Below are 14,578 nucleotides of genomic sequence, written 5' to 3'. Positions count from 1 at the left end.
TTTTTTGAAATTCACTGGAATCTCACAGTGAAACCCACAACTATTTCAGTGCCTGAGCGGCTTTCGAGTCTCGGAACGTCGGTAGCAGCGGTCACTCTCTTCTGAAATATGAAAACCCGCAAAGGAACCCAAAGCCGGATTGCTGCTACTGCATGCAGCATCAGCTGGGCTCCATCCGGCCCTGGGAGGCAGATGGACCGCAAGGAAAATGTGGAGAACATTGGCCAAAATTGATATGGCACAGGGCCTTGTGCTGGAGATCTCTTGAGGGCGGCAAGGAAGAACGTTTCCAGGTGCCACCAGAGCAGAAAGCAGCAGAGTTGAGTAGAGGGATGGATGGATGGATGGATGGATGGATGGATGGATGGATGGATGGATGGATGGATGGATGGATGGGTGGGTGGATGGGTGGGTGGATGGATGGATGGATGGGTGGGTGGATGGATGGATGGGTGGGTGGGTGGGTGGGTGGGTGGATGGGTGGATGGATGGGTGGGTGGATGGATGGATGGGTGGGTGGGTGGGTGGATGGATGGATGGATGGATGGATGGATGGATGGGTGGGTGGGTGGGTGGGGGATGGATGGATGGATGGATGGATGGATGGGTGGGTGGGTGGGTGGGTGGGTGGATGGATGGATGGATGGATGGATGGGTGGGTGGGTGGGTGGGTGGGTGGATGGATGGATGGATGGATGGATGGATGGATGGGTGGGTGGGGTGGGTGGGTGGGTGGATGGGTGGGTGGATGGATGGATGGATGGATGGATGGATGGATGGATGGATGGATGGATGGATGGATGGATGGGTGTGTGAATGAGAAGACAGAGCAGTAGTTGGATAGGTGGATGGATGGATGGGTGGACAGATGGGTGGGTGAAGAGAGAGTGGTGGATAGGTGGATGAACAGATGGATGGATGGGTGGATGGATAAAGAGACAGAGTGGTGAATAGGTGAAGAGATGGATAGACGGGTGAAAGGAAGAATTACTAGAGAAAGATATGAAGGGAGGGGTAAATGTATGGAATGGAATGGAAAGTGCGGGGAAGGACAGATGTAGGGATGGTTGGATGAATTGTTGGATGGACAAAGGGTTGGATGAATGGGACAGCGGTAGGGGAGAGGGATGTAGGGGTAAGTGGACAGAGGGCTGGAGGTGGGTGGGTGGATGGATGGATGGATGGATGGATGGATGGATGGATGGATGGATGGATGGATGGATGGATGGGTGGGTGGGTGGGTGGGGTGGTGGATGGAGGAGTAGGTGGGTGGGTGAACGAGGTGAATGGATGGAGGGACGGGTGGATGGGGAGGTCCGGAAGGACAAAGCTGTCCTGCTGGAGGAATGAGCGGCCGGGCGGGGCGGAGGTGCAGGCGGGGCAAGTCCGGCCGGGCCACACGTGCAGGGTGGGCCCCGCCTCCGGCCCCCTCCCGCCCGCCGAGCCCGCCCCGGTGCTGCCGGTGCCGCCCGGCGGGGAGCGGCGCGGAGCGGAGCCCGACGGGGCGCGGCGAGGATGGGCAGGGGGCCCCGGCGGCTGCCGCCCTCCAGGTGGGGAACACCGGGAAACGGGGCGCTGAAATTCCTCCTCCCCCCCGAGTCCGGGCCGGGGGGCGGTGTAACCGGGAGCAACTTGTAACCGGGGTGCTCTGCATTCCTGCTGCCCCTGGTGGGGCTTCTTATAGCGGGAGCGTCCGTGTAAAACGAGGAGCTGGTGGTGTGTGTGGTGACCGTGTAATCTTGAGAAGCGCCCCAAATGCTCTGTGGGGGTGATAATCGCGGTGTGATGAGGGGGGACCGCGGAGTCGAGGGCTCCGTGATCAGTCGGGAGCGCTGTGCTGGAGAAGCCGCTGGGATCGATCCGCACGGCTCCTTGCAGCCCCCGAGCAGCACGCGGTGCTGGGCTCACCCGGCAGCGCCGATCCCCGCCTCACCCCCCGCATCCCCCGGGATCCCCCATCTGAACCCGCGGCTGGGGAAGGGCCGCGCTGCCGTGACTCATTTCAGGCCCGCGTGTTTGTTTGCCGCCCCACGGTGATGCTGTCTGGGGCCCAGGTGTGGGGCCCGGCCCCAGGGGACCCCCCCAGTGCACGCGGCGCCCCGGGAAATCCCGGGGGTTCTCCGGCACCCTGTTGGAGTTTTGGCGGTGCCGCTGCCGGAGGTGGCACTGAGTCACCGCCGCCCGGTGTCACCGCCGCGGAGCTCCCCCCGCACGGACCCGCTGCTCGGGGCATCGCTGCTCCGCACACCCTCGGCCCCGCAGCCCGGCAGGGCGGAGGTGCGCCCTTGGCAGCGCTGTGCTGTGGCAACAGGATGTGGTTTGGGATGTGACAAGCCCAGCCGCGTGTCATCCCTTCGGCGTCGGTGTCCGCTCACGCATCGGCCGCCGAGATGTCCCCGTGCCCGTGAAGGAGCGTCTTGGTGCGGTGCCCCCGGCGGCTCCGTTCGGTGGGCAGGGCTGCCAGGGAGTCACACGGACACAGCCCGGCCAAATGCTCTGCTCAGCGCTGCAGTACCTACCCGAAAACACGGTTAGCTGCTTCGGATGGTGCAAGCCCTATAGGAGGAAAGGGCTCGGGCTGACTCAAATCACTAACGAAAGTGGGAGAAAAGAGATTTCAGACCTTTGTTTTCATGTTTATTAAAATCTCACTGCTAGCCCTCTGCACCCGTTAACTTTGCGAACAGCTTATTTTCGGTGCTGGTGCTGTTACTCTCAGTGCAGGGAAAACATGCTCAGGCAGCTGCAGGCTGGTGCTGCTCATCCTGTGTCTGAAAGGGGTGATGCTAAGCAGCTGCAGTTTATTTAGTTTCTTGATTTAAAGTAATTTTCTAGATCTTGGTTAGATGCAGAGTTTGCAAACTCCAGGGATGTGCAGGATGTCAACACTTTGTGTGACTTTTTGTGTCTTTCTGTGCGTGTACATGCTGGGGAGGGCTGTGGTGTTTGGTTGTTTCATGGTCACAGCAAAAAACTTGGATGGCGTTGCAAATGGTTTCTGCAACACGACTGCAAAGTGTTTTGGAGCTGCGAGTGTTGCTCAGATTAGAGTTTAAGCCTGGAAAGATGAGACAATAAAGAAAGAGAGCCTTGCAGCAGTGGGTGCATCCCTTGGCTGCAGTGACTGCAGGAGGCTGAAGGATGCTGGCATCCCCTGGAGCGGGGCTGGCTGGTGCCCTGCATGTTTCTGATGGTGCAGAGCTCAGTTTGCTATGCTGTGAGATGGAGGAGTGCTTCAGCTTTGCACCATGATCGTGGCTGGCAGCAGGGATGCACTGCTCTGTGCTGCATGGCTGGGGCTCTCCTGCAGCTCTGCAGGTCAGGGCAGAGGAAAGGGGATGGCAAAAGTGCTGTGGGTGTTTTTGCAGGAGGAGCAGCTGTAGTGGCAAGGTGGGTTTGGGACGGGGGCACATCACCAGTGCTGCAGGAGGATGCAGCTGGCCAGACCCTCCTCCCCCCTCATAGATCAGGCCATCCCCGTTTGGAGAAAAGCAAACCAAAACTGTCACCTTGTGCCTTTTGTTGAACGTGAAAACAAAGATGTGAGTTTTGCACTGAGAAAGAAGAACTGAATCCAGACAAAGTGCTGCTGCAGCCTCTGGGGCTGAAGGATGTGGCATTGATTGCCATCAGAGTGATGCTCCAGCCATGGTGGGGATCAGGCTGTGGCACCTGTACAGTGATGCAGGGACTGCTGCAGTCTTGCTATTCTGCAGCTCACCTGAGGCCGTTTCAGCTTCTCTTTTTTTTGGGGGGGGTTATCATTCTGCAAGAGGAAAATGTGCATGAGTTTGCTGGAGGAGAGCTGCTCAGGTGAGTGCCCTGATGAGATGTTTTTGAGCTGTGGGAGGCTCCTGCTGCTTCTAAACTCCTCTCCCATGCCTGCTTTGAGCTTCTGCTGGGCAGTAAGTTAGGGTATGTAAGTTTCCTATGGAAACCGTGTGTCCCCACAGGCATCACATTGCAGCCTGACACATCTTCCCTTGCTGCAGCTTTGCAGCCATGCTCAACCAGGGAGGTGTTTTGGGCTGGAAACACAGTGGAGGAAAAAGAGATGTGGATGCAATCAGCCTCTCCTCTCCTCTCCTCTCCTCTCCTCTCCTCTCCTCTCCTCTCCTCTCCTCTCCTCTCCTCTCCTCTCCTCTCCTCTCCTCTCCTCTCCTCTCCTCTCCTCTCCTCTCCTCTCCTCTCCTCTCCTCTCCTCTCCTCTCCTCTCCTCTCCTCTCCTCTCCTCTCCTCTCCTCTCCTCTCCTCTCCTCTCCTCTCCTCTCCTCTCCCTTTCTGCTTCCTTAAGAGGCTCAGTACTGTGGGACTGGACCTGCTGTGTGGACATCTACCACCACTCCATTGCCAGCCACTTCCTTGCGAGGTCCCAACCTACCACAAACCATCTCTGGAGGTCTCCAGGTGACAGCTTTCCCCTCTTTAGGATCGTGCTTTTTGCTGCCAATTAACGCCATGTGAGAATTTGTCTCCCCAGTGACACGTCTGTACGACTCCTCGGATGCTTTAATTGCAGGGCTTTCAGCAGCCAGAGCGTGATGAAATGGTAATTGTTGTGATTGTGTGCTGTGCGGTAGCTAAAAGACGTGGCTGTTTGGTGAAGCTTAATTAGGAAATAGGGACACTGTTGGGAATGGCTCTGAGATGAGATTTTCCTAATGAAAGCTACTGAATAGGCAGCCTTGTAATGAAGAACAGGCTCACGAGGGGCTCTGCCAATTGCTCTTCTCTAGTGTTAATTTTGTATTTCCTCCCCATTGTTTCTAATACCCTCTTGGAAAAGCTTGAAGATAAAATGCTTTATTTTCTTACGGCTCGTATCCTGTTTGGCAAGCCGTGATTGCAGCGCGTGCATCTGGAATACATGAGTGGACAGGCTGAGCTCCTTCAGACTTCTCCATCTCTGATTTCGAGCTCTGCCATTGAAGAAGAAAAGCAGAAAAGCCACCTCAGCTCATGGCTGGGTGATCCGCTCCCCACTGTGCTCGGTGCTGCAGGGGATGCTTGGCTGCCTGTGCAGATGTGAAGCAGGAGGAGAAGGCAGCACAGTGCTGCAGGATGCTCTCCTGCCAGGAGCAGCGCAGCGTGGTGTTGTGCTTTCTGCTCACATGTGCTCCCCCTCGCAAGTCTGACTGCTGTATTTAGCTGTGCTTCACCTGCCACATCCGAGAGCTCGCCTGGCTTCCAGTGTGCTGCTGGTAAGAAGGAGCCCAGCAGTCAGAGCCTGACCAGCAGCTGCGTGGCTCAGTGCTCCCACCTGCACTGTGCTGTTCCCGGAATGGGGCCGGGCAGCCCCTGGGTGCTCAGCGGGCTCCAGAGCTGCGTCCCAGCTGTGCTGGGCAGTGGAAAGTGCTGCAGATGTTTTTGGCTGACAGATGTGAACGCTCACCCCACGGCTGAGTTAAAAGCGGAATTAGAAAATGCTCTCTCAGTGATGTTTCCTGCGGTGCTGTGATGATCACTGATGTCTTGTTTGGTAGGAAGAGAGCTTGGTTTTCCCTCGAATGCCTCATTTTATTGCCACAAATTCCCACAGTGCTTGAAGTGAGAGCAGCTCCTGAGATGCTGCTTGTCCTTGTTTGGGGTGGCTTGAAGCAGAAGTGAGCAGCACATGTGATGAGGACGCCTGGGACCGCGGCGCATGCAGGAGCGTTGTCCTGCTGTGGTCACAATGTCAGCTCTGAGCCCGGTCTTGTGACCTTCCCCACCAGTGCTGCAGCGTCTCCTTTTTTTTTTGTTAGAGTTGTTTTGTGCTGTAACATCAGAGCAGTTGAAATACCCAGTAGGCAGCTTTAGCATTAAAGCTGTGTCAGTGTTGAAATGCAGCGCTGCATGGGCAGGCTCACTTAGGAAGGACTGTGCTGTCTCAAACTTGCAAAGGAGTTTTTCACCCCTTCCACACGGCCCATTCTTGTTTGGTCTGAAATAAGGATGAAGCGCTTCCCCTTTCAGCTGCTTCCCCCATCGCTCTGTGTCTATTTAAACCTCCTCAGCTCTGAGGCTTCTCTGCAAACCAACAGTCATCCTTTCAGGTGGCATTTCCCTTTTCTCACTGTTTTTGGCAGTCTCTCCACGTGAAACTTGACAAATGTTTCTTTGTTCTCGGTGCCTTTGTGTTGATAAACTTTGCACATTGGTGCACGTGGGGCTGTGCAAAGAAGCTACGGTGGCACTTGGCTGTGGGTCCTCTGTGTGTGACTGAATGATGCCCTGCCTGGGTTACACTGCTGCTGCTGCTGTTGCTGCCTTTCCTGGGCATGGATCCTGCTCACCAAAGAGGCTCCTGTTTGATGTTTGCCTCATTGGATTGATCAGCTGGATGGCAAGCAAACATAATAAGCTTGATGTTCTCACCAGACTGCTCTTCAGGTGCAAATTACTCTGGGGTTGTTCTGGTCTGAATGCTGAACAGTGCATAATCCTTTATGAACTCAGGCAGAAACAAGAAATGGCTGCAGGAGTCCAAGTCTGTTTTTGCTGGGTATGCAGCTCACCCGGAGCCTGGGGACCTTGTTCATGGTAGTCCCTGAGCTGCTGACTTGCAGTGCTGGATTGGAAAAGACCACAAAGATCATCTAGTCCAACCATCAACCCCTCCCCACCAACCACATCCCTCAGTGCCACGTCTCCACGGTGCTTGAACACCTCCAGGGATGGTGACACCCCACCGCCCTGTGCAGCTGTGCCACTGCATCACCACTCTTTCTGAGAATAAATTGTTACTAATATCTGATCTGAACATCCCCTGGTGCAACTTAGTTCCTGCAGACTTGGCTCTTGGTGATGAGTTGGGATGAAGGCATTGCTCATCACGGGAGGAGCCGAGGACTGGAAGGAGCTCAGGTTGTGTCTGCTGCTGCTCCTGTGACACATTGGAAGGGTTTGGTGTCTTCTCCTGTGCACGAGAGCTGGTTAGGGCTGTACCAACCCTTCTGCCCAAAGCGGCCCCAGGCCCTCGGTGGGCTTTGGGAGCGGGTGTCAGTCACCACCTCACTTGCTGTTGGCCTAAGTGTGATGAGGAACAGCCAAAACCACTCTCACCATCATCTGTGGTCTGTGGAGTTGCCATCAGTGGTGCTGGAAGGGAACTGAAGTTTTTGGGCAACCATGCCAGGGACTGAAAATACTTCTGGGTTCCCAGCAGGGCCTCCACAATGGCAGGAAGTAACTTCTAAAGCTTCCTTTGGACACACGGGGCTTTGGGGGAAAGATTTACTTGCTTGTTTATGCTGTAAGTTAATCTATTTAGTGGGCTTGGCATAAGGCTCACATAAAGCCCTCTGGAATGATCACGCTGCCTGTGTGCAGTGCTTTGTCTCTCACTTGCTTTGTTTCACAGCTGGAGTAATCAGGCAGAGGTGGAGCCAATGGAAATCTCACATGTAAACTTGTTTTTCTGAATAGGCTGAAAGGAAATAGTGTGGGCTCTTATTGCCCTTCATCCTGAGAGGATTGGAGGAAAGGCTGTGAGGGGCAGAGGTTGGGGTCTGCACACAAAGGGACCCTTGGGTGGGTGGGCTCTGCGCTCCTCTGCTCAGCTGGGGCACGAGGGTGGTCCATGGCCCCACCACAGATGACGGATGGTTTTGCAGCATTAAAAAAAATGCATGAAAGGGAAGCCCAAGAAATAGTGAAGCAGTGTAGCAGAGCAGGGAGAAGCAAGACGTGTTCCTGTGAGAGAAACGAGAAGTCTTAGGGAGAGTTTGGAGAGGCAGAAGAAAGTGCTGTGTTGGTGGAATGAAGAAGAGCCAATGGGATTTTCTTTGTTACATCGTGGTATCATTGCTTGCACTCGTTTGATGCCATCCTAAATACACTAGTGCACATATGTGTGACTTTCCACTGTAAAAGTGTGGTGCTTTCCTGAGGGTCATGTCCTAAAGGAGCCCCATGTACCCAGCGGCTGCCCTGGGAAGCCCACGAGTTGAGATCCATGCCCAGAGATGCTCAGTGCTGGGCTCCCTCCCAAGAAGAAGACATAGCTGCATGTCTTTGGGAGATTCTCCCTGCTGAATGTGGAAATACCTGGAGACTCGTCCCCTTTGGCCCACTGACTGACTTTTGAAGGCCTCCCAGAGGTTGTGATCCACTCCCCTGGGCTGAAGTCAGCCTGGGGAACATTGGGAGGAACCACCTGATCTGCCACTTCTCTGCCGAGTTCTCCCTTCCCTGCTGTGCTGATGGCAGAGCCCAGCTGGGCTGTGCCAGAGCCCAGTGCTATCTCCAACCTGCCTCTCGCTGGGGCTTCACTTGGCTCTGCCTGTTGTCAGCTGTGGTGTTGGGTGAAACTTCAACCTTTGCTCCCTTGATAAAGGCTGATAGGAGCTAAAATTAACTCTTGCATCATGTGGTGAGGGGTTTTCATAATCGATGCCAGGAACAAGCACGTTTCCTCTCTGAAAAGTGAGTATGCCTAACTGGTCTTTTCTTACTCAGATCAGATCTGTGTCATTTCTGCTGATTTTTGATGAGAAAAACAGAGGCTTTTCTGACACTGGCTGAGTTTTGTCCAGCCCACACAGTCCTTTGTGTGGTTATGGATGGGGCTGGGTGTGCTGATGCCTCTGCACCCCCCAAAGACTGACTAGGAGCAGGTCTGGATGCTAGGGAGATGCAGATGCTGCTGGTGACAGGGCTGCCTTTGGCAGGAGGAGAGGTCAGCGTGGCTCTGTGCTCCTGGCCAGAGAGAGCCTCGAGCTACCAAAACCTGCCAGCTTTGGTCTGGTGCTCTGGAAGGTGAGGAAAGTGTTGATGGAGCAAAGAGAGAAGGAAGAACAGAGTAGGGCTGGGATTTCTTTTCTTTTTTTCTTGTCATTTGTTGCTTTTTTTTTTTCAGAAGTTACAGTTTGGTGTCAGGACATACTTCACAATGGTGAAATCCATGAACTTCCCACTGCTGGCCACTCATCCAGCTGAGGGTGGGCAAGGCAGCAGCACAGGAGGGCTGAGGATGGTCCTTGGCTTTGGGGCATGGACCGCTCTGCCACTTCCACTCGGTGCGAGTCTCTGCTCATTCTGCCCTTGATGACATGGATGGCATTGCTAATTCTCTTCCTCTTTCCAGCAGCTGTTTTATGATCATTCATCCCATTTCTTTGCTCCCAGCAGCAATGTGTTTTCTCCCCGCCCTTCAGTTTGAAGCTTGTCTTTCAGCTCGACCTTAGAGATCTCGTCACACCTAAATAATTCTATTATTCTTGCTCCAAGAATGGGACTTTTACAGTTTCCTTCAGAAATCACTGCAAAAAGTAGTAGACTCAAATCAAACCTTAGCAGGGGGATACATTCTTCCCTGTGCCTCTTCCCTGCAGCCTGGTACTTGAGCAGTTTAAGAGCATTGTGGCACAGGAGCTAAAATTGAGATATGAAAGGTGCGGGCCATGCTTTGAGCTTGCCAAGGCAATGTCTTGCCAATGGTTAAAGCATCTCAGGTTGAAAGGACCTCAGTGAGCAAAAAGAGAAATGTCTTTTTGGAGAAAGAAAGGAGGCACCATCGCAGCTCTTCTCAGTGATGGCTTGGTGGGACTAATTTAGAGATTCTTATTTCTCATATCGTGGCTTTAAAGGGGCAGCGAGTGGAATTCCCCTGCTGTCTGTTTGTCAAGAGAACACTAGATCCTGTCCTGAGAAGCCATGACTGCAGAAAAGAACATTTTAAACACAACTGGTGAGGAAGTCTCAGCTTGCAGGCTGGGCAGTCGGTGGGGAGCACTGCAGACAGCTCTGTGTGGGACACTCACCCTGTGCTGGCTTTGGTTTCCCATCAGCGTTGCTGTTGGGGTCTGATGCTGACCCTGGTCTCACCACCATAACATCGACATTGGCATGGCTGACATTGCAGTGAGGAAATCTCTTGCTTGTAGAAAGTCCCAGAATAATTCGTGTCTTCAGCTTGCGTGAGTCTGCAATGCATCACATGCTATTTCTATTTCTCAAGGAAATGCACAGTTACTCCAAAATGCAGGCTGAATGTGGAAGCAGAAAGCATCTGATTGTCTGAGTCCACGTCCAGCTGCAAAATGCTACAGTCACTCAATTTCTGCTGAATTTATGTCTCTGGGAGGTCCCCTGGCTTCCGAAAACTGCTGCTGGTCTGCTCAGGGTTAAGGAGGGTGGCTGTGTTGCCCTGCTGCAATTAGCTACCCATGGGTACCAGCCCACGAGTGGCTGCTGTTCTCGTGTCTCCCATCAGCTCCCACGAGACCACAGAGGTGGACAAAAGTTCTGCTTTGTTGTCACCCCATGCCTGTGTGGATTGGCTGGATTGCAGTTTCCACATTGCTCTTACTGAACATTGCTGGGACTCCTTTTCTCTCGCTTCCTCCCATTGCAGCTCTGACTGCCCAGGGCCAAATTCTGAAAACACTTGGGGGGGTTCCTCAGGGGATCCATGAATCTGATGGTATCCCCTGCAAATGAGGGTGACAGCGGGTTGTGCTTCTTATGTGGAAGATGGCAAAAGCATCGGGACAGGCTGTCCAGAGAGCTACTGGAGCCTCCTTCTCTGGAGATATTTAAAATCCTTTCAGATTTTACTTCCTTCTGAAGTGCACAACTTGCTTTGCCAGGGGGACTGGGAGGTCTCCAGGGGTCCCTTTCATCCCCTGTAACTGTGATTCTGTGATTCAAATCAGGACAGCTGCTCATCACTTTGCTTCTGAGATCATCTTTCTCTGAAATAGCTGAGAATTGCCCAGAAGCTGCTGGCAATGCCATCAGCCCTGCCACCTCTGAGGCCATGCAGGTTTGGGTATCTGTGTCTCCATGCAGCTGGAAGCAGCGTGTTCCTTTGCATGCAGTCTGGTGTGGCCTCTAGTAGAGCCTAGCTGCAAACTCAACTCACTTCCAGCTCCAACACTGTATTCTGCAGCCTGCTTTGCATTGCTATCTCTGCTCAGGCTTAGGAGGATACTTTTATCTGCTCCATGGCATGGAAATGATCTCTTGCTGCAGGTCCCTGGAGCTGGAGGCTTGTCAGTAACACTGTGATGAGAGTGAGAAGCTCATTACCAGCATAAAATGGTGGTTTCACTCTGAAGTCACTAGAATTTTGCTGTGGTTGACTTCTGTACACGTACTAATGCGTTTCATCTGTGAATGGCTCCATGAAATTGACCTTATCAAAGCACACACTTTGTTTTCAAAGGTCTCTGCTGTAAAAGCAGACAGCCAAGTGTCATGCTTGTAAGGATTTCTTGGGTCAGTGACTTACTGACCCACGAGCTGCTCCTTCCAGCACTCCTCCCCAGAGGCCTGGAGATCTCAAGTGGACAAAGTTTGCAGAAATGTTGACTTCTGCTTTTGTTTGTTATGAATCAAGTCTGAGGGTGAAAGAAGTGTAAGCTAAGCTGAGTGTATTGCAATGTCCATGTTTTCATTATTGCACTATCTGAGCTTGTTGCAGGCTCTGAAACGTTTGGTCATGCAACTGCTGGGCAAGGAAGGAAGTGTTGTTATTCCTGCTTTGCATGTGGGAAGCAGCTTTGGGGGACAAGAATGGGAGCTGTCTTGCACGAGGATGCCTGACTGAAAACTGGGGCCTTTAAAGTCACTAAGTCTGCTGGCTGCTCCTGGAGGGGTTCAATCCAGATGGGTGGGATGAGCTGACTGCTGTGTTATGTCCTCTGTCTGTCCATAGCTGTTGGCCTGCTTCGAAATTCACCTCATTTTTGTATAGGTAAAGTTGCAGGAGATGAATCCTATCTCTGGGTTGGACCCAGAGTGGAGTGGTTGTGGATTCTCTAGAGTCTCCAGACCAGTTTGTTGCTCAGTTGCCTTGCTTCATGCCTTGAATCCCATTGCTTTTTGACTGGCTGATAACACTGAAGTCACCAGCCTTAAACACCTTGATGTAAGAAAACAAGATGCTGACTTCTGTCTGGTATTCCTTGCCTTGAAATGTCATTGGTTGTACAGCAGATTCACAAATGTATTCGTGGTGTAAAGGACTTTCCTCATTCACTGTGTTGGAAAGAGCCTTCATGGGGATGCCAGCAGGGCTGCTGGTGGGCCGTGGTGCTCAGGGAAGAGGGTGAAAACCACTCTAGCAGAAAGGGCATCAAACAGAACGTGCTTACGAACAAGCACGACACATTGAACACCAGTTGTCCTGCTCAATCCACTCTGGATGTTTCTGCTGTTTGTTTTGGGCAGATGGGATCCTGTGTGCCCAGAGCCTTTCAAGTCATCCCACCTCGTGTTGGCTCCTGCATGTCCTGTTTTCTCAGTAACTCCCAGTGAGGTGTAAATTATGGATGTTCTGTTATGACCTTGTGACTGTCAGCCTGTGCCTTGCTGCTAATTAATGCGCTGCAATTCCTTTACCTCTAAAAATATCTGGTGGTGCTTCACTGGTAAGGTTACAGCAATAGGTTTTAAGCAGGCAATATGCTAAACACTTTCTGGCTGTACTGTAGGAAGAAGCTTCTTGTAGTGAGGCTTAGCAAGATCCTTATGGGAAGGGAGATGGGAGGTGTTGTCCTTTCAAGATGACATTTCTGTTGTTGCCAGGGGAAAGCCAAGTTACTGCAGCTGTAATGAGAACAGTATATAACTGTTGGAGTGATCCTTGGAGCTTCTGTCCAGATTGAAAGCAAGACCCAAGTCTGTGGGTGGGGTGTGTGATTCCTGACCTTGAAACACGTGCTGAGCAAGAAAATGGAAAGCCAGGAGTGAAGGGATGGAAGGAGGCTTTCTCTCAGTGGGGGCTGCATGAGCCCAACCAAGCCCTGTGTGTTGCAGTTTAGGAGCAGCACTAGAAGTCATTGCTGGGATCTGGGCTGCAGCTTCTGCACATGGCTCCCTCCCCTCTGCTGAGCCGTGCACCCTGCTTTGCTTTGCACTTGCTTAAATGCGACTGTTAGGTTTCCTGGAACTCTCTGGCCCAAACCAGAGCCCTTTGCACGCTGCCAGCCCACAGCACGGTGTTGTGGCTGCCACGTGTGGCCCTCGGATGTGGCAGGAGCATGAAATCATTGTCCCAAATAGGAAATGGTGGCACAACTTCCCCCGGCTCCAGGGCACTTCTCCTTTTGGCAGCAGCGTGAGCGGGAAGGTGAAGTAAGATCTCTGTAGAAAATGCAGAAGTGCAGGTTGCTCTTGGAAACTGTCTTGAGGGGCAAGAACTGAGATCCAGCCAGTGGGGGGAGGATGCTTCTGGGAGCACTCATGGCTTCCACCTCAGGTGGGAAGGAAGGATGTTCAGTGCACAGGGAGAGGCCGGGGGGCACAGCCTCTGCACTGGGGATCTGCTTTCTCCTGGGAGCCCCTATCCTCCTCGTGCTGTCTGAGAGGTCTCCTGCTCGTGGCACGTTGGGGTTAATCCCTGTTTCCCGTGCTGCTGCAGCAGGGAAGGGATCACCCACACCTGGGCTGCGTTCATTTGGATGCCATCAGCTGCTGGGGAAGGGCAGAGACTGCTGGGGCCTTGGCTGGAATTTTTTTTGACCTCATTTGGTTACTGAGCCCTGTGCACTCAGCAGTAGGGTGAGAATACCAGTGGGAAGGTATCTTATGCAAAAATACCCAAAGCCATTTCCAGATTCAAAGATGACTTTCCAAGGTCACAGGGCAGGGCCTGCAGTGGACCCTGAGCCACATCTGCAAAGTCCTTGAGCACAACTCAGCCGTGGCACGAGGCAGCTGATGGAGAGCATGGAACTATAGGGTCAGGATGAGTGCAGTGGGGACAGTGGGTGTGTTTAAGGGATGTTATGGCTGAAGATGACTGAGGACAAGGTTCCAGCGCCTTGTCACAGGCCCGTATGCAACCAAAGTGTCCCTGTGCAGATGTGGTATTTCTGTAACTTGTGCTTTCCCTACGTGAGTTTTTCAACAGAAGGACTGGCCTGGATTTAAGATTATGGAACGTATCTATATGTGTATACATGTGTATTTACATATATATGTATGTATACAAATACGCTAGATATAGAATGTTCATGGTCTTGGTTAGAAGTGTTTGTCCAGCCCTGCTTGCACATGCTTGCTGACATTTTCCATCATGCCGAAGGCCCTGATCTAGTTCTGCTACCAGTGGAGGGCTGAGCTACTTGTAGGGCTGGTCTGTTCTACTCCAAGTTGAAGTGGTTGAGCCCAGAGGCAGTGTTCACAGCAAGCTGCTGGGGTGGATGTGGGACTGCAAACAGGCAGAGCAGTCCAAATAAACGCAGCTATTTGGATTGCTTAGCCACTGCCTGCCGGTGTCCAGCTCGCTGCTGACACTGCTGACCCTCTCAGAGGATGTTTTCACTTATGACAACATGAAGGGCGCTGGTCTGTAGCACTGGATGCTGATCTCTTGTATCCCAGTGGGCAGCTTAATCTGCAAAGATATTCTGACCTTGCTGGGGATGCAGCAGTGGTGGGGAGCAACCCTACAAGTTCAGACCACCAGAGATGAAGCAAAGGATTCCGATGGTGGTGGAAGAAAAGGTTTTGCGTGCACAGGGCTGAGCTCTGTTCCCAAAGGCAGGAGGCAGGTGGGAGAAGGTGCCTGCCTGGAGCTTGGGTCTGTGCTGGGTGAGCTGTGCTGGGGGATGGGCTGCTATGGGAGTGGGGAGCACTTCCAGCCTGG

General features: G+C 52.8%; 1 protein-coding gene across 4 annotated transcripts in view; it reads left to right on the top strand.

The window, feature by feature from the left end:
• Positions 1–1,443: 1,443 nt before the first annotated feature.
• The window catches only part of PIK3R5 (phosphoinositide-3-kinase regulatory subunit 5), a 49,482-nt gene continuing 36,347 nt past the window's right edge, over positions 1,444–14,578 (top strand). For 2 of the 4 annotated variants that reach the window (XM_048965220.1, XM_048965217.1), the window contains exon 1: positions 8,169–8,406. The gene's annotated coding sequence lies outside the window, so the exon portion shown is untranslated. Of the gene's footprint in view, positions 1,551–8,167; positions 8,407–14,578 lie in introns of those variants that run through there. The other 2 variants (XM_048965219.1, XM_048965221.1) reach the window with 2 other exon arrangements.

Source organism: Lagopus muta, chromosome 18 (genome assembly GCF_023343835.1).
Source record: "Lagopus muta isolate bLagMut1 chromosome 18, bLagMut1 primary, whole genome shotgun sequence".
Taxonomy (NCBI): Eukaryota; Metazoa; Chordata; class Aves; order Galliformes; family Phasianidae; genus Lagopus; species Lagopus muta.
Note: the sequence above shows the minus strand (reverse complement) of the source record. Positions and strands in the feature narration are given on the sequence as shown.